The sequence below is a fragment of the Triturus cristatus genome, chromosome 5_2, assembly GCF_964204655.1.
Source record: "Triturus cristatus chromosome 5_2, aTriCri1.1, whole genome shotgun sequence".
Taxonomy (NCBI): domain Eukaryota; kingdom Metazoa; phylum Chordata; class Amphibia; order Caudata; family Salamandridae; genus Triturus; species Triturus cristatus.
Window position 1 is genome coordinate 935329776 of NC_140588.1, and position 22847 is coordinate 935352622.

Genomic DNA, 22847 nt, shown 5'->3' on the forward strand with positions numbered 1-22847 from the left:
GTTGGCAGCCACACTCTTCCCGGTCGCGCACACATCCACTAAGCACTCTGAAGGAGCGTCGGGGAGAGGATATCCACGAAGCTGCAAACGGTGCTCCAAATATGAACCAGCTCGCTGCGCGAACTCCAAACACCGCGCAGCTGATCTCTGTTACTCGGCACATCAACGAGGAGAGCTACCAACGGGGACAGCGGGTAGTTTAACGAAGCGGCAGCCCGTACCTTAATTAGACTCTTTTTCAGTCCTTTTCCATCTGTTTAAGCTAAAAATTTCTTTTTACTCCATAACATTCATTGAATCTTCAACCGGACGTCAGGGGAGGTGAGCAGGAGCAGCTTGTGTAAGCCCTCAGTCGGGAGCGAGAGGAGGCATCCTCAGCGGCGGAAACAATCCGCCATCTTCCCTTCCTTCGAGGCCCATCCAAGAAATCTATCAACAAATCCAGGGCCAGGCCATGTACCCCAAAGGCATAGAATCAGTCAAGAATTATTGCATATGATAAAGTGTGAAATGCATCATAGAGGTCAAGAAGTGGCACTGCATTGCCCTTATCTAGGGAAGATCTAATGGAATCGGTGACTGGTACGATGGTTGTCTACATACTGTGCGTGGTCCTGATGCCTTTATTGGAGGGTTCCAATACATGATTATCTTCAGGAAATTTGCAGAGGTGTCTGTTTAGCACCTATTCCAAAATAATTATGGAAAATGGCAGAAGGAAAATTGGCTGATATGTACAGAAATGAGTCAGGAGCTGCTGAAGATTCTTTAAGAACCAGCAAAAGATTTGCATGTTTCCAAACTTCCTGAACTTTTGTCATTTTTAAAGAAAAATTTAATAAATGTGTGATGTGCGGTACCAGAAGAGGAGCAAGGGGGAAAAGCCACAAGCTGGAAATGGATTGTCTGGTGACACTGATTTAACCTTAAAAAAACAGCTCTAGAACTTCTGTTGGATCAATAGGGTCAAAACTACCCAAATGACTAGATATGTTAGCAGTTGGGCAGTCATAGCTGACATGATTACCCTAAAATCAGATAATTGTATGTATCCCTCATAGATCTTCTTTACCTTGTCCTGAAAGTGAATGAACAAGGCATTGGATAAATCTGCTGAAGCCAGACATTAGGATTAGTTTCTACTCGATTAAAAATGGTCTTTTGTAGAGTTACCAGATCTCTGAATCTGAGTAATTAATGTGTACGGGCTACCCTTAGCTGATTGTGATAAATGTGAAAAACCTCATTATACACCTCTTTGTCCCGAGGAAAGACTTGTGCCTTGCTCTTTCTGATTCTTACACATCATGATTTTAAGTTACTCATTGAACCAAGGTGCCTGCTATTAATGTTGTTTGCTCTTGCGCAGTTTACTAAGTGCTATTACATTACAAGCCTTCATCAATGATTCTTCCTATCAAAATGATGACTATTTTCAATACGCATTCCTATTTTCTGGAGAAAACCATTTGAGTTTGATATTTACCTTTGAAACTTCAATTATATGTCTGAAGAAGTAATCATAGTCAGTTCAATTCCATATGTCATACATTTAAAACGATTTACCATTTCTTTAATACTTTACAGTGGGATGCATGTACCCATGATCCAGAATTGCTCTTGCAAAGCTGATGCATAGATCTAATATGACAAATCTACCTGTGAAAGGAATGCAGGTCTGCTAAGGATACAAACAGTATAAATGCTTGATAAGGATCTGTGTTTTGCAAGTGTTGCTGCATTGTTGTTCTCCATCATGCCAGAGATCCAGTGCCTGAATCCAGACCCAGAAATCTCTAAGAGTCTGGGTCAAACCACTGATTCCAGAGAATCCCTCAGCCTTCATTCCCTAGACCTCAACCCTAGTATCCCTCTGACAGAACATTCTGGGGAATCATCAAGCTCTTGCCTCCTTCCAGTCCTCATCCTTAGGAGACCAAGCTGAACATTCAGGAAAGCGATGAGTTCTCACCCCCTCATATCCCTCGGTCCTAGGACCCCTCTTACTGGACATTCATAGCCTTGACCTCTAACTCCCTGCCAGTCCTCAGCTGTAAGACTCCACAACTGAATATTTTGACATAGCCCTAATCCCTAGTTCTGGGGAAGTCCTTAGGTATAGCCTCCTGACATGTTTTCTGGATTTCTTTCCAGAACACGTCCAGGTCAAAGGCTATCTAGACCCCTAACACTAAGAACTTTCTAAATATGTAAACCTGAGACAGAAGATCAGATAGGCTTCACCCTGCAACCTGCTAAGCATTAACTCGTTGAGATGTGATTTAGGTAACTATCAATACTGTGAGATAGCACAGGGATAGGTTATTGGAATCAGAGACCCTACCAAGTTGCGAGTCACAAATTGCGTTGTTTTGTGACTCGCAAATTGGAATGTACAACACTGTCTCTGACACTGTTTGCAATTCCTAATAGGATGTATTTAAAAAAAAAAAATGAAGCATTACTGTTTCATTTTTTAAAGACAGGCAGTGGTCCCTGGGACCACTGCCTGCTCTTAAAATATATTTTCACATCCAATCACAAAGGGGAAGGTACCACTTTCCGTTTGCGAGTGGTTTACCACCTACTTGAAGTAGGGGGTACACTGCGAGTGTTTTGCAGTTGCAAATGCAGTCGCCAAACAATCATACATTGAAGTGCAAGTCACTATTACGAAGGACGCCTTTGGCACGCCCCTTCCTAATAGCAAGTCGCAAACACTATTTTGCGAGTCTGTAATACCTTAGCCACTTTCAAAAGAGGGTTAGTATATGGGGCAGACCAATTTTACGGTCGCAAACGGGCCGATTTCCCATTTGTGACCGCAAATAATGGTCGTACATCTGGCCCCAAATCCTCTTTCATCATGGAAAGACATACTGAAAAGTAGGAAACTAGATATATTATTTCAAGATTCATTTTTAAATCAATCCTATTCTAATGCAAGGTGAAAAGAAACTATTATAAAACATACACAATAGTGCCAGCAAAACACATCAGAAGGGTGAATAATGAGAAATATTGGAACATTGTGGTGGAATCATAAAGCTTATTTATATTGATATTTCCCAACCCCATTTTCCTTTTAGCCAAATAATTTAGCACCAAATGCGGCTGTGGCACTTGAGAGACTACAACCAAGAGTTGTTTTATTGTGTACTAAGTTATTTTATTGAGGCTAAAGGTATACAGGTAAGTCTTTCTCTCTGAAGGCTCTTTATCTTCGGAGGCAGGGCTTGATCCTTCCGGTTATCCTCAAACAGGCTGTCCCTCAGAGAATGAAGAGAGAAGTCTATGAGTAACGTTGTCCTTCCTTAACGTAAATGGGGAATCAGGAGTGGGGGAGGCTCTTGCTAAACACCCGGTTCCCATCACCAGTGTCGGGCCACATGCAGGGTTTTCATTCTGGCCATCTGTACCCCTAAACAGAGTTACGTAAGCAGCGGCACAGTCACCACCACACGCGAGCTCCCTCCTTGCTTCTGTTGCAGGACTCTTCGGTGAAACCTCTGTCTGCTGGCAGTAATCCCTCCTGGTCTCAACATCACCCTCCTGGCTTTTCTGGGTCTCTGCCTGTGAGTGCTCCTCCGCTCCTAACTCATTGCCCACTTTCCAGTTGGAAAAACTGCTGTTCAAGCTGGATGCGGCGTCAGCAGGGCCTCTGATTGGCTCATGTGATCTCGTCATGTGAGCCGCTATGGAGTCTAGGAAGTCCAGTTTCTTAAAGGCACCGTCCAGGTCCTAAGTTGTCGAATTCAATAGAGACTGGGAACAGAGGAGAGGAGAGACACAAGGGGGGAATACATCTTCGTTGTCCTCTTCACTCTTGACATGTCCAGGCATGTCATGACAGCGGCCTACTTTGAGTTTCAAAGGTGATTCACGGTTGCATACTTCTTAAACCAATGTTCTGCAAATCACCACCACCTGCCATTCTCTTCTGTGTTTAGCATATATAAACATGGTAATGAGTGGGAACGAATAAAAGAATGACTCTAATAGAAAAAACATGAATTAATCTCTATTACTAGATGTCACTATCCAAACCAACATTTACTATATGATTCTTGACTCACAAGCAAACACCAAATTCAAGTATCAGGTGTTATTTATTGGGCAAACAAAGTGTTCAATCATTCACAAAACAAAACAACAGATATTATTACAAATACAAGTGGAAATCATATAAATATACTTATTTTCTCTTCAACAACAGTATTTATATATATATATATATATATATATATATATATATATATATATATATATATATATATAAATGGCTGCAATTTTCAATAGTCCATAGCAGCCCATAAAGGGGTGAAGTCCAATACAAATACACAATGGGGGACACAATAGAACCCTGCAACATCAGTAGTTATCTCAATTATATGCACACTGTAATGATTTTTCAGACTCCTCCAATCCAAAGAGTCGACGTGTTTCGGCCCATCCTTTTGGGCTTCTTCAGGACAGGTGAAGAAGAAAAAGAACCTAAGGAAATAATACAATGCATGCCAAAAATATTGTAAGAGCACCGTGCACCCAGTGTAATGTTTTCACACTCGACTCTAAATGGGTTAATCTCACACCATAGACAGAACCTAATTTGCATTACTTCACGCTCTATTCTCCTACAATCGATCGGTCTGGCCACCCAGAAGTGTAGGGAAACACACGACTGGTAGTGGGGTATGTCACTGAACGTATCACTGTGAAAGGATTGTTTATATCTGTACTTCTGATGAGGTGAAAATAATAAATGCCAACTGTGCAAAAACCTTAGTCACCCAAGGTGAAATGTGCTCCATAGACAGTAGTTCCAATACTTACATATACTGTCACACAATGGAGCTCCCACCCTTTGAAGGATTAACATTTGCCTATAGGAATAATTTGTGAAAGGAATGTTTAAGAGACACAGGTGTTCCATTGAAATTTTCCCAGGTTCTATGCTCGTTCTTTTGATACGCCAGACAGTTGTAATGTTTTTTTGTTACATTAACATTATATTGTAAGTGTATACGTATACTCATTTAACATTGCCTAGAATAGTAGTTATTGACAGTCTGTACATAAATATGTTTGTATATGTATTTTTGCATTTTTGTACCTTTTAAATAATATGTACATAAGCATTAAAGAGTAGTAAAAGGTTGAATATGTTTAATTTCCACTTTACGAGTGCAGCAATCATCAGATCTGTTATGCATGATTCTGAATCAGCCCCTGGTGAAGGGTAGAGCTTAGCAACACATAGCACCCCCGCATGCGGTCTTTGCACTTTGGGTTTTAAACTTGAGTATTTCACCTGATTCCTCACTTTACTCTTAGTGAATTAGATGAATCACCTTTAAGGGAATATAGGCAGTTTATCGTTTTATTCACATGTGACCTTGCGAGCACTTCTGCCTAGATTTGTTCCCCGCAGAGAGACTTACCCTCCGGGCTAATTTTTCCCCTTTTCCTTCCTCACAGTTTTGGTTTGAGGGTCGGCTGATTAATGTTCAGCGGACAGCTTGAGTCCTTTTCTAGAGGCAGACCATTAGGCTGTTATGTAGTTCCTACAAATCTATATAGGATCTGTACTTTTAGACAACATAAACTAAGGGATTGGTGTCCAGACTAATTCCAGACACCCACAAAGGATATGTTAGTCTGTGGACCAGCTAGCTCACAGTGCCACTATGAGCCCCTCTTACTGAGGAGAAAATAGATTCTAGCAACTACCGAACATGACAACCCTGACCCCTCAGGGGTCGTGGAAGCAGTACAGTACTTTTCGCTCGGTCACTCATGCTTACTTTGCCTCAGAGAGATATACAGAATAAACAGTGGGTACGTTTTCAATAAGCATTTTTATTGAACCAGTTTCATTCTAGTATAAAATATGTGTGCTGCAACAAGCATTAGACATAAACAGATATATACTGGTGGAGTAAAGAAAAGGTAGAATTTGACCATAGTGCTAAAACAATGAATATATGCAGGCATACAGATACATAACAGTAATAATATGTACTCCTACAATGCAAACCCTAACTAAATGTAGCTAGGTGTACCGATTAGACCTGGGCGGTAAATTACGTTCTACTCACGGAATTTGCCAAATGTGGGTAATTTTGCGTTCTGCGGAGAACGTGGAATTGTCCAAAATTCTGCGTTCCGGGGCTTCGCGGAATTTTTTGCTTGTTCGCGTTCTCGAAAATGCGTGTTCGTGAGATTTTTCCCATGAGCACGCAAACAACGCTCGTGAACGGGAAAAAAGCATTGCGAACAAGATAATTCTGCATGTTCGAGGAATTTCTGCGTGCTCGCGGAGATTTTTTACCGTTTCGCGGAGCTTTGCGTAGCACGACTACACAAATTCTGCCCACCCCTAGTACTGATCATGTATGTGGATATATAGCCAAGATATAGACAACCCCATTACCTGATGTGGGAGTGCAAAGGACCCTGTCTTGGTCTCGAGATGGACACCCGCAAGGGATGACAGACCACTGCGTGTTGTAGTGTCTGTGTGCAGGGACCTCAGCATCTCTCTGTCAGGTGTCAGCATGGAAGTCTTTCTCCTCTGCCCACCAAAAATATAGTGCTTACATACCCAAAATCTGCCCTCGGGGGTTTCAACAAGAAGTGTACTATGGGCATGTTGGGCAAGGATGACGATAGAGTGATACATAGATGACGAAAGTAAGACAAAAGCAATCGTCAATTCTTTTAATAAGGCCCCTATTGTTCTCTGTTTTGGCCTGTTTATATATTCTACCTATCGAGGGCTAAGATTCATGGAACTCCTCATCTCCATTTTCTCACCCTTTGCACAGTTAGAACAATTAATGTGTATTGTTTTCAAAGCACATAGATGGGGACTCTTATTCAATGTACAATTGACGGAGTACATGTACATTTCTGAAACTGACCTTTGGGAGTAGACTTGTTGGTGTAGATTGTGTAGGTTAGCATCTTGTTACATATTCTAGGCCATTTTGTATAGAACATGCTTACTATCTCTCTTTTGGCTCATTTCACTGGCTCTGGTAGAATAAAATAAAAGTCTTAGGCCTTATTATGACTTTGGTTGTGTGGCAGCGGCTGCCACGCCAATGCCCCGCTGCGACACCACCAAAGCCATCTGCTGACCGCTCACCAGATTAGGAGTTGTCTCCTGGTCTTGCAGACAGTGCATTGGTGGTTCCAGGCAGTGAGCCTTTGAGTGGCACCGCAATGGCAATGTCAAAGCACATTCCTGCAGGGGCAAAATGCATAATGTTGCACATTTCATTCTGTGCCGGAACATGGGGGTGCATACAGACAGGGTGCACACCATGTGCCCCCTGCATGCACTCTCATGCAGAGGCACCAGGGGTCCCCAAAGGGCCCCCTTAGTTTCTTTTCATGGCAGGCTCACCACTCTAAAAAAGAGGGCGGTGAGGAAACTCATAATATACTTGGCGGTGCAGTAGCTGCACCATCCGCATATTATCTCCTCTGACCATTGCACCACGGGCCCAAGGATCCCGGTAGTAGCAGCAGTCTTGTGACGGTTCCACTGGCGTAGTCATAATAAGGCAGGTAAACAGCCAGTTTGGTAGTCAAGGGACCGTCACTATGGGTTTGATGGTCCCATGGACCTTCAACCTCGTAATTAGACCCTTAATCTCCTAGCTGTACAAGATAAACGTGGTTGTGTAATGTTCCAAAAATAGCAAATGGACAATTGGCACCAAAGGAAATAATATGATGATGCAAATTGCACAAACAGGGGAGGAGGGGAAGTTGAAAAGATAAATGTAAGCAGTTAAGAGTGGCTAGGACATTCAGTGTATCACTAGCATAAAATGTAATTCTAACGCATACAAAAACTCCAAGAGAGTCTATAAAAAATCAGCAATTTCTATGTCATCCTCATATTGAAAAATGGATAAAGGCAAAAAAGACACTTCAAATGCATCTCCATTTTAAATGCAGACAAGGAAGAGACCAATAAAAAAGCAAGACCACCAGAGACTTGCAAATATCTGTTTCTAAAACTAGAAAAAGTGGGATATCATTTAAATCCCGTACCTCATTCATCTGCTTTCCCTGACAGTGGCAGCTGCTACTTAACGTGGTGGGGTGCGGGACACAGGAAGGGAATTTAAAAAAATCAAAACTCACTTACCTGCATTCCAGCCACTGCCTCTCGGTCCTCTTTGCCCGCTTCCAGGACTCCAGGGGCAGGAACCAGGAACAAGAAGCACCCAGGCTTCCAGACTTCCCTAGCCAATCACAACACTGCTGATAGCAGCATTGTGATTCGTCTAAGCAGGGGGACTGGGAGGCTGGGCATGTTCCTCACCATGCTGTGCCATTATAGCCTGGTGGAGAACGTGCAATGTGCCCGTGACTGTTTGGCCCCATCCAGCTAAGCAACAAAGAAAAAATACAATGATAATAACACTGTGTTATTCTCATTTTATTTTTTCCTTTTTGACCTGCTCACAGAGCAGTGGGGCGATGCTCCTTCGCCTCAGTTGAGGAGCCGCCCATATTCCTTGACTCACTGGATTTTGTAGCTTCCCAATAAAATAAAGCTGTGGAGTTTAAATAGTTATTTAAAAAGCTAATGCTAAAAAAAAACACTTGAGATCTGTTCGACCCATCTAAGTATATTGTACATATATTATATTAAGAGCATTGCCTGGACTGAGTTTAGGGGCCAATCTGGGTCTATTCAGTAAAGCATTTTGGTGGACTTGAAGAAGTCCATTTTACAAACTCACAAATTCTATTAACAAAACTCCAGCTGGACCCGGCTGGAGCTCTCCCGCTACTCCTGTGCTTACTTACTCTAATGCGTTATCTTCCACGAGTGCAGATAATTCCACTTTCAGAGTGTAGTGTTAGAGGCAATGGGGATTGGTAGGAAAACAGTGATTTTCTTCCAATAAATGGATTGTTATGAGACAATTAAAAAGGATTTTATGGAAGCATATTCAAACCATAATATACCAACAAAGAAGACGTCTTATTCATCAAAGTGAGACCCAGATCTACACCATTTGTACTACTGACAAAAGTGGTGAAATCAACTCAAAGCGAAGCCTTTGAGTAGGTCACACGCCACTCATGGTGAATTACTGGTACTACAAGGCACTCTCTTAGAAATCAATGAAGGAAGGGAACAACATTAACAATATACTGGGAAATATTGGACAACAAAAGGAACTTTGCATGATTTAAAAAAAATGATGCCTATTAATTGTATTCATAATATTTTTTTCTAGAACAATAGATTTGACCTAACAATAAGGGACTCAGTATAATGTGCATTGTGTTAGAAACAGGACTGCCCGACAAGGAGTCGGTGGTCCTGCTTCCCAAATTAGGATGCGGTTGGAAAGTGTATATTTCATATTTAGGCGTGCGCTGGGGCAGCAGCACATGCCACAACAGGAAAAATACACTTTTTAAACATCAGTGCTTTAAAAAGTGTTTGCGGGCACCACATAGCAAAGGCCGTGGGGGACGGGGACCCTGCTAGGGGCCCCTAATGTCCTTTCCTGATAGCCTTTCTATGGTGGTCTGACTGACATAAAAAGGCTGTCAGAAAGGGACATTGTAATCCCTACGGCAGTGCCTGAGCAGGCACTGCTCCATTATAGGGAATTACTCCTTAAGCCTGTCGGGATCGTCTGTTGGTCCCTCTGCATGCTGCGGCGACTGCCACACATCATAATGCAGCGGTTGGACTGCGGCACTAGATGTTGGTTGTAAATCACCGACAGGCCGTTGGTTGAGCTCCGACCGACAACATAATGAGGGCCTGAATCTGTCTACAAGTTGAGGAGAGCTTTTTTTGGAACAATGCTTATTTCACATTCTACACAACTGCTACTGCACGTCTGACTGTCAGGACTCCACCACATCCATTAACATCGACCAATGACACTGGCTGGCCACTCAAGAAAGACAGCCACAGACCGAACTATTATTTTCACCATGTATGTAAATATCTTTATTGTCGTATGACTCATTTTGAGGAATCCATTTTTGAGGAAGAGCAGGAGGTTTCACAGTCAAAGATTAATATCTCAGTCTGATGTGATTTGTTGCATGACTACTGGCTGTAGAAGGGGCTCACTTCGCCAATATATCCCGCTCCCACATCCCCATGCACACATCAAAAGGCTGGTGGCAGTCCATTTCCAGGCCACTGTCTCTCAACAGAAGATCATCAGTAGGTTCATCATGGCTATCTCATAGGCAAGCAAATCACACTGTTTTGACAGGGACCGATATGCATCACCAGCTGAAAGGACCAGTATATCACCCTGCCATAGCAGATAGTATTCCTGCTCTTGTTGCTAACAAAGTGGTTGACATGGAACTGTTTTTAAAAATATAAAGTGCTTTAAGATATCTTTGATCATCAAAAAATCCAAAAAGGAGGGTTAAGTTGTGTGTAAGAGAGAAGCACACCAATATATCACCATCCCAAACTCAATGAAGGCTCCTTCATCTTCATTTGGATCTGTAAAGTGCTCTACTCACCCGTGAGGGTCTCAAGTTGTCTATGTTTCTGCCCCTGATTCAAATAATCAGGAGCTGCAGGAACCAGAGAAACAAAGGGACCAATATAACAAGAAGAAGGAAAAACTCCATGATTAGTGTCTTGCTTACAGGACAAAGTATAATTGTGGTAGCATTAGGAGTTTCATTGTCACACAAGAATTCCACCATGTGCTAAAAGGAAGCCCAGTTATCATGAACTGCATTACCATTGTACTGCAGACAGTGATCAAAACCTTTAACTGGAGATAACCAGAAGAGCAAGCTTGTTCTGATTTGACTTGATGGGTCTTTTTTTAAAAAGTTGTCTAGTGTAAACTATCTTTACTCTGTGTTCCTCTATCTACAGAAGATCCACGAAGACTATACAAATCATTTGTAAATGTTCAGCAGCCTCTGATAACAACTGTACAACTGTAACTATTCAAAGTCCTTTATTATATATTGATTTATGTCTGGCACAAAGAAGGCAGGTAACAACATATTTTCAATATTAGAATTAACTATTGGCTACTGTTAAAATCCAACACAATCATAACTTTGCTATGAACAGACACATTTTTGTTACATCTAACAGTCAGAATAAATATAACTTTTTTGCATAATAAAACTTCTTTTGTTGGACTAATGGGGACGTTAGATTATGATATTCCAATTCTTAAAGATTCATTCAGATGTTGAATTGCGGCTGGCGGGGAGAATGTTTATACTTAAAAATGTTTTAATTGATCTTATTGCTCTAATTGCACCTTCTGTTAGGTTTGAACTGCACCTGCACTTTATTAACTAGAGCGGAAGCTAAGCACCGCTATGGCGAAATTGCCTTGAAAATATTGGTTAAAATTGCTTTTTAACTAGTTATTTCTCCCATTGGTACAATTCAATTGTTTGCACTAGCACCAGCACTTGACTTTGAATTGCCAGTGACAACAGAAAAGTTATACTCACTTTCTGGTAGCCACCATTTTGAGACTACAACAGTTAGGGGTCTAGCGGTTAAGTAGCCAATGAGTTTTCCACTGTTGGTCTATTTAGTCAAAAGGACTGCATGTCAGCACACTTAGATGTTGAATTGAAGCAGAAAAGGGGATATTGGCTCTGAAAACTTTTATAAAATTGTTTTTTTATTGTTCTTATTGCTATCATAGCACCTACCATTAGTTCTGAATTGCACCAGCACTTTATAACTAGAGAAGAAGGTGCGACCCGTTAGAGGTAAGTATTGATTAAAATTGCCTTTTAAATAATTATTGCTTTCATTTGTAGATCTCAATCGTTTGCACTGGCACCAGTATTTGGCTTTGAATCATGAGCGACAATAGAAAAGGTACTTTGAGACTATGTCGGTTAGAGGTCTAGTGCTCAAGCAGCCAATGAGTTTGATGCCAGAGGCAAGCCCATCTGTACCCATCCATGCCCAACTGGGAGGAAAATTTGCCTATTCTCAGCAGAGTCTATGGCATCCTAGCATTTCAAGCACATGCGAGAAAGAGGGAGATCCAACCAAATCAGATATACTCTTGTTAACTGAAACATGGCTAACCGAAGACTCTATACCAGAGTTACACCAAACTATAACTGATGATTTCTTTCCATTAAATAAGAACAGAGATAAGACAAAGAAAGGTGGAGGAGTTGCAGCAATCATACACTAGTGAATACAAAACATACAACTTCAAATTACTCTTATTGATAATGTGGACACACTGCTTTTTCAAATTTAGCTCTCCAGTATGCCTTAATTAATGTCCTATCCCCCTTTAATATATGCGGAGGTTTTCCTAACAAATGTTTCAACTGATTTGCTCCTTAATTACTGATTATGCATTAATGCATATTAGAGGAGTTTTTAACCACTGGGTAGAATCTCCAGGCATAGAGACTAAAGGTCAGTAATTCATAGGATTAATGACTTCATTTGCATAATAACAATACATTACAGGTCCATGCACATAAAAGGACACTGTTTAGACCTTGAACGGACTTATAACATAGATGCATTAGACATCAATACGCAACCATGCAGTACAGGTGATATCTTTTTTGTATCCTAATTAGGCATTTCCACAAGCTTTAAAACACTAAAAATGTTTCTCCCCATTTATCAGCTGTCATGTTGAGATATCAATCTTCTCTGATAAGGTAGACATGTTGCTTCCTGCAAGAGCACAGTTTTCAGCAACGCCCCTTTTTTAAAACAAATTGTAATTTAATTTTTTCCTTTGATCAGGAATCACCCCAACCCACTTTTTTTATTTACCTTAAGCAAGCATTACCTTTACCCAAACCTAAACCCTAAAAATGCCCTTGCCACCCTATACCCATACCCACCCTTAAACTGTAAAGTTATCCATGCCACACTATACCCCTATCCATCCCAAAACCCTAATATTATGCTTACCACCCTTCACCCCTGCCCACCCCAAACCCTAAAATTATTCTTACCACACATTCCCAACATCCACCTATAAACAAAAAAATAACCCTATATCCCTAAACCCCAAAATTACCCTTAGAACTCTATACCCTTACCCACCCTAAACCCTAAAGTTACCCTTACCACCCTATACCCCGTCCCACCCCTGAACCCTAATTTTACCCATACCACCCTTCACCCCTTCCCATCCTTAAACCCTAAAATAAGTCTTACCACCCTTTACCACCACCCAATGCTAAACACAAAAAAATACTCATACTAACCTATACCCCAGCCCACCTGTAAAACCCAAAGTTATCCATAACACCCTATATCCTTGCCCACCACTTAACCCTAAAATTATCACACTAAAATGACCCCTACCACTCTTTACCACTACCCATCATTAAACACTAAAATAGCCTTACTGCCCTCAATTTCATTTTTTCCTTTGATTGGGAAACACCCCCAAACCACTTTTTTTAATTTACCTTAGCAAGCATCACCTTTATCCATGTCTAAACCCTAAAAATGCCCTTGCCACCTTATACCCATATCCATATCACACTATACCCCTACCCACCTCAAAATCCCCAAATTACTCTCAACAGATTTGCAACTCCACAAAAAATCTATTAATATATTAAAAGAATAATACTTCCCTAAAATAAGTTTAATTTAATATATTTTAGTTTTAAAAGATTTATTTAAAAGTAAGTTAATATTACTGTAGATGTGTTTTCTTTTGTTCTACATTTAAAATAAATATAAAAAGTTAATTGAAAATAATATTTACTATAAAAACAATTTTATTTTTTCCAAGTTCAATCAACTTTCCCAATTTTTATATTGTTTTAAAATAAACTATATTTATACATGTAACAATTTTAAATAATTTAATTTAATTCACAATTATTTTCCATAGTTTATTTATTTTAAGACACTGCCTCGATTATTTTCTATTGGAGTCTGTTACGGTATCAGTGGTTGGCCAAGTGTGGTGCTGGAATTGCTTCAGCTCTGAGCTGGAGTTATTTACTTGGTGACCCACAATTGTTTCACTAATGCTCTTTTTGTTTTTACTCTGTGCACTAGGGCACAGCTAACCAGGTCCAGGGGCATGTGCTCTAACCCCTCAAACCTGTTGAAATTGGTTATACTCCTGATTAGCATATTTAACTTTCCTATAAGTCCTTAGTATATGGTTCAGAAGTGTGCACAGGGCCTGTATGTTAAATGTCATCTGCAGCACAAGTTGTGTCACCACTAAAATGACAATGAAAAACAATTCTCCAGGCTGGACCCATCAGAATGGGTAAGCAGTTTTAATACTGGTCATTCTACCAGTAAAAATAAGCCTTCTAGAAGACCTAATGCTTCCGTTTAAATACTTAAAGTTCACCCCTAAAGTAGGCCCTAAATGCTCATGGGGCAGGGTGGATGGTATTTAAAAAGTAGGATATGTATATTTTATTTTTTACATGTCAAAGCTGTAAAAACTCCTAAATTCATTTTTCACTGTAGCAAGACTGTCCTTCCCATAGTAAACCACTGTAGTACATTATAACAGCTTATAATACTTAAATTCAGTTTGGGATTAGCAAGAAAAATGATTCACTCATTCATTTTAAAAGTAATTTATTTGTCAAGATGGATTTGATATTACTATTTTAAAAATGAAACTTTTAGAAAGTAATGTTCCTGCCTGAGCCCAATGTGCCTTTCTACATGTGTTAACTGTCACATAAAAGTTGAATGTCTCCTTGATTAGATGTGAAGTGTCTCCCAGAGGTGAAACAAAGGGAGATTGGTTGACTGTCCCCTGGCAGGATGGCTATCGGGTTGGTGCTCAGGCACTTTACTAAATTCAAAGGACACCTACCCTGTCACATGCAGATGTAGCACTCTCTATTGACCTGCTGTCAACTAGACACCAATCTCAGTGGGAAAGGAGCTGAGTTGCCCCTAGAACAGGGTTTGAATGACCACAAGGGAATATTTGCCATTATAGCCACACCTCTGTGTAGGCACAGGAAGCTCTGCAAAGGGGAAATGTGTTTCTACTATCGTGGTTTTAGGTAGAGAAGGGCACTATGGAATAGTTTACACTAAAACCCACAGGAAGTGCTGCAATAATGAGTAGGGTCACCCTTGGAAACTTTTACCCCATTGGTTAGGGAGTGGCCAGAGGTTCTCCACAGCCACAGGCTGTCTTTGGGCAGACATTTTGAACCTTTAGTTCTCTCCTCAGAACACTTCGGACCTGTGATGTCATTTTGTTCATTAGATTATTCACTATTTTGATAAATTGGAGTGAGATTTTTATTGTGTTATGTTATAAACATATTAACTGTTTTGGTACTTCTATATGATTTATACATTTTCATAAATTAAGCCTGTCTGCTCAGTGTTATAACTACCAGGGGTTGAACTCGGGTTTGAATCACAAAAATCTTTTAGTAGGCCTAACAACATATTGCTAATATTACTTTTGCAGGACTCTTATCCACTCCAACTAATGATCACATTTATTACAGGGGTCAAGAACTCTAAAGTCAAAAATCAACCAAAAGACATTATTACAAAATAAGTACTTTTATGACACAACAGAACTAAATCCTACACAAGTCAAATAATGGTGAGCGAAAACAGGGTTGTATCCCTTATTGTGTTCTACAGAAGGCATTACAACCACCTGCTCCATTATTCTCTCTCCACCTTCATAATTAAAAACTTCTTTTCACCATATCAGCTGGCGGCTTGTTTTAGCTAAGGTACAGATTATAGTTGTTATCCCTGTGAGGCTTAAAGACCAACTCAGTGACTTGTTTTTACCCTTGGTTACTTTGGGCAGAAAAGTCTCCTTGTTTGACCTCCACTGGAATGCCTCTTTGCCTTGCTGGAGGAATCCAAGCTCCAAAAAGTAACTTAGTCCAAAGGTAGGAATGTGCACCGGGTTATGGCACCAAAAGCATCCAGCCTGCGAGGATTCTTCCTTGGGAGCAAATGTTGAATTTCTCTTGCTCAGAGCACTCTCCTCCCCCCTCCAAAACTCAACTGCTTCACTGGTACATTGTCTGACAGTTATCAGCTATCGGCCTAGTGGACTTAGCCACAGCCTGCTGTCTTGCCTGAAAGAGGATGTTTAATTTCTTTTTCAGAGACTAAGGGAGCTGATTATGAGTTTGGCAATCAGGTGGACTGCCAAACCTGTGGTGGCACGGCGGATACTGTGGGACCTGCAGTCTGACCGTGTATTGCTAATTCGATGGTCAGTCTGCCATAAGACCACTACTACCACCAGGGATCCATGATCCCTGGAGGTCTTGCAGGGGCCTGAGGCCTGCAATAATGCAGCAGTGCCGCTGTGGCACCGCAAAGCATATTACAAGTTTCCTCGCCGCTTGGGTGAGCCTGCCATGAAAAGTGTGGTGGTGAGGAAACCAAGGGGCCCTGTATGGCTCCCTGTTACCACTGGGCCAGGAATGCATGTAGGGGGGCACACGGTGTGCCACGCTGTCTGTATGCGCCCCCAGTTCCAGCATGGAATGGACTCATAGTCCATGCCGAACTGGAACACGCTGTGGTGGTCCCATGTCACTGCCTTTCTAAGGCTCACATACGAGCCGCTGAAAGGCATAGCTGTGGGCCAGCTGCCTCAGGACCAGCCGACCTGCATTCCAATCTGAATAGGGCAGGTGGCCAGATTACAAGTTGTTTGATGGCCTTGGTTCGAGACGCTGGTGTGACGGCTCGTTCCAAGACAGCCAAATTTGTAATCAGGCCACTAGTCAGAAGTTAACACTTCCAACTGGGACAAACTAGGTCTCTGTATCTGACCTGTGTTTCATCATGTTTCCCTTAAGCCTTACCCTTATCTCGCACTAGCACTGCCAGCATCCAGTGGTTGGCGTTTAGTGCCTTTTTGTGCCATGTTTATCTAAAATTAAAGATTGAAAAAAATCTTTTCTCTGGTTCCCCTGATTGGATTTCTGTCATTTTGGTATCATTCTGTTCATTGAAATAGTCTTTACTTTTATAAACTGGTGTAGGATTTTCATTGTGTTGTGTTTTCAACTTTGTTTGTACTTCTAAATGATTCTTTACATATTTTCATAAATTAAGCCTGTAGTAACTTTTGAAGTATAGTAGGTATAGCATGACTCACTCTTTTTTGAGTGTGCTAACATTAGCATGTCCCTCACAGAACGTTTCCTTGAATGTCCCTAACTCTCTACCATTTAGTAGTAGATATTCACCATTTTCCACCACTCCCCGGGTCCCGCCTACATTTCTACTGAGCAGTAAACTTAAATGTGAGGAAATCTCGGCATAGAAAAGATGGAGGAGGCAAAGCTGGAGAACGCCACCTGTAGGTTTGTGTATTGCACTTTGTAGTGAGTAAGTAATACTACTGCTGTACTATTTTATATAGAAACTACTCACATGAAATAAAAATAGACCATGTACCTGAGGGATAAAAATAATATGCCTTAGCTCTCATAACTGGCCAAATTATGAAATACCATATGCATCCAGAACGGTTTCTCATATCTTGTTTAACACGCTGATTTGACTTATGGGTTTGCCAGAGATGTTCTCTATTTGCACCAGATAGAAGTTTCCATAATCCAGGCTTCAATTTGAGGTTTGTAACTGGATTTCCTGTTTCATACACGATCTTTCTTTTTAAGTCATGGTCTATAACTAAATGTATCCAAGTCTTTCTACTTAGCAAGTCATTCTCAGAGGTTTACTGCATAAAGTGGATGCTTTTGTGGCAAGCTTCCCTCCTACATCTGCAACAGTATCTCTACATGCATAAACAGTACGTGTACAGTAGTAAAACTCATGCAATAAATTTGCTGTTCAAAGAGTTAACTTTACTGTTCTTTTCATCGCCCACCTTCATCTCTTTTTAATTGTGCTTTACAAATGTGCATGTTTGTGAATTCAATATGTGTTTTGTTCTTGCAGAAAGTATAACAATGGCACGTCACATTCACTACAGCAGCCATCTTGGACTCTGAGTTTGCGAAAAATGGATGGACCATATATTTTTATGCAGTGTTTTCCTTCACTTAGATAGTAAGTACAGCCCATAATCTTCTTTTTTAATTAAAAAAAAAAAAAAAAGCCAAATAAGGTTATTTTAATCATTTTAAAACCTTCATCAATTTGCTAATTTTTCCGGGACATTTGTCCTGTAATTATTACTTTGCCCCATTTCTAGTCATTTTGTAGCCTTTGAACTTATATGTTCTTGATTTGAGGCACCAGCTCTCCATCTCCTTTGGTGGTGCATACTTTCCAGGTTTTCCAACTTGTACCATTTTCTCTGATCCCTGGTGAAACAAACTTTTAAACAAATGATGTGAGTGTTTTTATTTTATCAGTTTCCTGTTTGCTATATCTTGAACTGTAATTGTTTTATAATGAGGAATATATTGATTTGTGTATGTTCAGTGTTATGACTGCAATCAATATATTGGGCCGGTTTCACAAAGACAGTAGGGAAAGTTCTGGCAGAGATGTTCACTTCAACCTGCCCCTTTTTCACCTATTTTCTGGAATTCATAAACCTTCACAGAAGTATACATTGAAAGCTGTGTACCAAGCACAGGTATGTTCATGTACTTCTTGGAAGGCCATTCACAGAGGGATGCTATTCTTGCTGTGAGATGTTCTGCATAGCAGAGAACTCAGCACAGGGGAAATAGGATGCCCTGTGAAAACACACTTTTTTCTCTGCAGAGAAAAAAATGTTCCCCTGAAAAAAGCCTTTCTCATACATGCCCCCCATAACTGAGGTTGATTTATTCCCCTTCCCAAAATTCATATGTTGGGGTAAGGCAGCATCGCACATCCTTCTGGCTGTACTATCCTACGTCAAAATGAAAGGGCAGCAATGTGCCTTTTCTACAAGATATGGTACATTCCTGTCTTAACTGCCTGCGCAAGTGCACAAACAGCAGACGTTCACCAAAGCAGGCACCCCTGCACCATGGTTCAAGGGTACCAGCATTAGTGCTAGCCAGCTGAATGTGCACCAGCATAAAGGAAAGCACAGGGGCGTGTTGTATTGTCATAAACACAGCGCAAGCCTGCACTTTCTTATTCACACACAGCTTGGCGCAGCAAGATGTTTGGTTTCTTGCACTGCGCTGCACCACATGTCCACGAAAGATGTCCCTCTGTCTCATCTGGGCCCATGCACATTAACCTTGCTTCAAAATTCCTAGCACACAATTGGTGTGCCATGTCAGTGTATTGAAAATGGTCATGAATAATGTAGGTGTCATAGGCACATGAGAGTCAAAGTGTGATCACGGTGCCATCACTGTGTGGCAGTAAGGCAATTTCAAAGACCAAATTTGGAACAGCCTGAGGAGGAATGTACACATACAAGTGCATGGGTCTGACAAAAAACGATGTGTGACACCCTGCAGATAACCAACTATGGTCATGATGAAATGGTGTAAATATCAGTGATTGGAATCTGACTACTATGATAGGGCCCATCCACTCAGTGTAGGCACACAGTGGTAGTGACAACAATGCTAAGATTTAGTCATCAGAAAGAGAAATACAGTACTATTTACAATTCATACCCTTGCGTAACAGCTGTCCTACACATCAAAGAAGGACTGAAAGTGTAATGAATTGCACTTTGTCAACTGCTTTACCCATGTCAACATGTAGAAGACATCACCAATAGCATTTCCCCTTCTCATTGCAGAGGATGATCTCTCACCTCCTGGCCAGCAGCCTGTACTGGACATCAGTGATGATGGGGATGATGAAATCCTGCCAACCATCAACCGGGACACCCTCCAAGAACACCTGGACTCCATTGAGACACAATCTCCGGACACAGGGAGGGTCATCAACATCATGACATCTCCACATACCCCATCTAACAACCAACAGGCACCACCTGCCACTCCACCCAGACCCTTGGACTCCGAGGACCCACAGATTACCTTCCAACATACTGCAGTAGGAGTCCTGCTGGAGTTCGCAGAGTAGGTGTGGGTCGGGATGGAGACTGTCCGTGGGCGCCTCATTCCCAATAGAGACAACACTGTTCCTGTTAGACCCAGGATCCCTGGTTGGCTGAGGTAGGTACCTTAGGCCAAGTAGGGACCCATGTGCCAACCTCAGGGAAAGGAAGGTCACCATCTTAGATAGCCCCGCTCACCCCCTCGGTAGCTTGGCACGAGCAGCCAGGCTTATCTTCAAGGCAAATGAGTAAAGTATTCGCAACCATGCTCACAATAATCCAAGGATGACACCACAAATAGACTCCACACGAGTTTTATAAAACGAGTATACACTTTTGTAAAAAGATATATGATAAGACCACATGATATAAAACTAACATATGAGGATGTTAGGCCAGCCAGCCCTTGTAAGTTCTGGCGATGTCAATGAGCACTTCTAAACATTCTCCTGTACTCCTAATCACATGTCATACAGTTCATAATGCTAAAATCAGGTACTTTTGCAATGTAAAAATACAGAAATGCGTAACGCAGCAATTAGACACTCTGTAATGAAAAGAATGCAATGTGTAACTCAACAATCAGGCACTTTGCAAGGTAAAACAATGCATGCGTAATCCAACCACCAGATATGTTGTTCTGCAATAATGAGGCAATGCGTATATACTAATCAGGTATTTCGTTATGCAGGAATAATGCAATGCGCAATACGCTAATCAGGTAGTTCATTATGCAGGAACAAGGCAATGCATCATACGGCAATCAAGTAGTTCGTTATACAGAAATGTTGCAATGTGTAATACGTCAGTCAAGTACTCCGCTTTCAGAAATGAAATACTACGTAGTACACTCAGGCCTCGATCAACGGGCCTTAGGCGGTCTCTCCGCCTCCTTTTCTGACCTTCAGTCAGCCTCTCACAGTTGTCCCCAGACAGTCAATCCACAGCCAGGCGACACACAGAAATGTTAGAGCACAAAACTCAACCACTTCTAAAACAGCGGCTTCTGAACACACAATGCAAAAACCACCTACATAAAAAGATGTGTTATAACATTGTGAGTTCAGGCATACTAGACTTCACCTTTCCATTTTAAGGTTTTAGGAAGATAGGCTGGAAACATAATACACAGCCTTCTCATTCTATCCTATGGGCAAGATGACCTTTCTACAGTGAAAACGAAATGGAGATTATTTCACTGTCAGGACATGACACACACCTTAGTACATGTCCTACCTTTCACATGCACTGCACCCTGTCCAGGGGATACCCTAGAGCTACCATAGGGGTGTCTGATGTACACAGAAAGGGAAGGGTAAGGTCTGGCAGGTGAATGCATTTGACAAAACAACATGGCAGTTTAACAAATTGCGCGCAGGCCCTGCAATGGCAGGCCTGAGTCCCCTTTTTAAGGCTACTTGTGTAGGTGGCACAAATAGTGCTGCAGGCCCACTAGTAGCAGTTGCATTACCAGTCCTGGCACACTAAGGTGCCGATCACGATCCGGTAAAAAAATTGCCCGTCCGACTCGTATCCGGTCTTTTTACCGTACGAATCGTACAAGTGCCGTACAAACTGGCAATCACGATTCGCATGGTAAAAAGTCCATACGAACTGCATCGGGAATTATTCCCCACACGTCCTTGGATCGGAAAATGTGTCCGACACGTCCTCGGACGATTTACCGTACAAATGTGAAAAGTGAAGTCCGACCGCGGAATCACGATCCATCCCGTGCGTCCGATGTTACAACCGTATGGAAAAAACACCGTCCGCACCGAACTCCCATAACAACCATGGAGACATGTGCCCGCATACGCGCCCAACACCCCCCCAGCCCTCCTATGTACGAGTCGAATCCCCACCTGTGTATGTATGACCCGTACCCTCACCCAAACCGTGTATGTACGACCCGTACCCTCACCCCAACCGTGTATGTACGACGCGTACCCTCACCCGCGTATGTATGGAGTGTACCCCCACCCCAACCGTGTATGTACGACCCGTATCCTCACCCCAACCGTGTATGTACGACCCATACCCTCACCCGCATACGTATGGAGCGTACCCCCACCCCAACCGTGTATGTACGGACCGTACCCCCACCCCAACCATGGATGTACGACCCGTACCCTCACCCGCGTATGTATGGAGCGTACCCCCACCCCAACCGTGTATGTACGACCCGTACCCTCACCCCAACCGTGTATGTACGACGCGTGCCCTCACCCACCTATGTATGGAGCGTACCCCCACCCCAACCGTGTATGTACAACCCATACCCTCACCCGCATACGTATGGAGCGTACCCCCACCCCAACCGTGTATGTACGGACCGTACCCCCACCCCAACCGCGTATGCACGACCCGTACTCTCAACCCAACCGTGTATGTACGACGCGTACCCTCACCCGCGTATGTATGGAGCGTACCCCCACCCCAACCGTGTATGTACGACCCGTACCCTCACCCCAACCGTGTATGTACGACCCGTACCCTCACCCGTGTATGCATGGAGCGTACCCCCACCCCAACCGTGTATGTACGACCCGTACCCTCACCCCAACCGCGTATGCACGACCCGTACCCTCACCCCAACTGTGTATGTATGACGCGTACCCTCACCCGCGTATGTATGGAGCGTACCCCCACCCCAACCATGTATGTACGACCCGTACCCTCACCCCAACCGTGTATGTACGACCCGTACCCTCACCCGCGTATGCATGGAGCGTACCCCCACCCCAACCGTGTATGTACGACCCGTACCCTCACCCCAACCGTGTATGTACGACACGTACCCTCACCCGCGTATGTATGGAGCGTACCCCCACCCCAACCGTGTATGTATGACCGGTACCCTCACCCCAACCA

The 22847-nt window shown here is 42.3% G+C and overlaps 1 long non-coding RNA gene across 1 annotated transcript in view; it reads left to right on the forward strand.

Moving 5' to 3' along the window:
• The window catches only part of LOC146829450 (uncharacterized), a 38887-nt gene extending 18664 nt beyond the window's left edge, over positions 1-20223 (forward strand). The window contains exons 2-3 of the long non-coding RNA XR_014961984.1: positions 17948-18058; positions 19710-20223. This is a non-coding gene — a long non-coding RNA (uncharacterized LOC146829450). The remainder of the gene's footprint in view (positions 1-17947; positions 18059-19709) is intronic.
• Positions 20224-22847: the final 2624 nt, after the last annotated feature.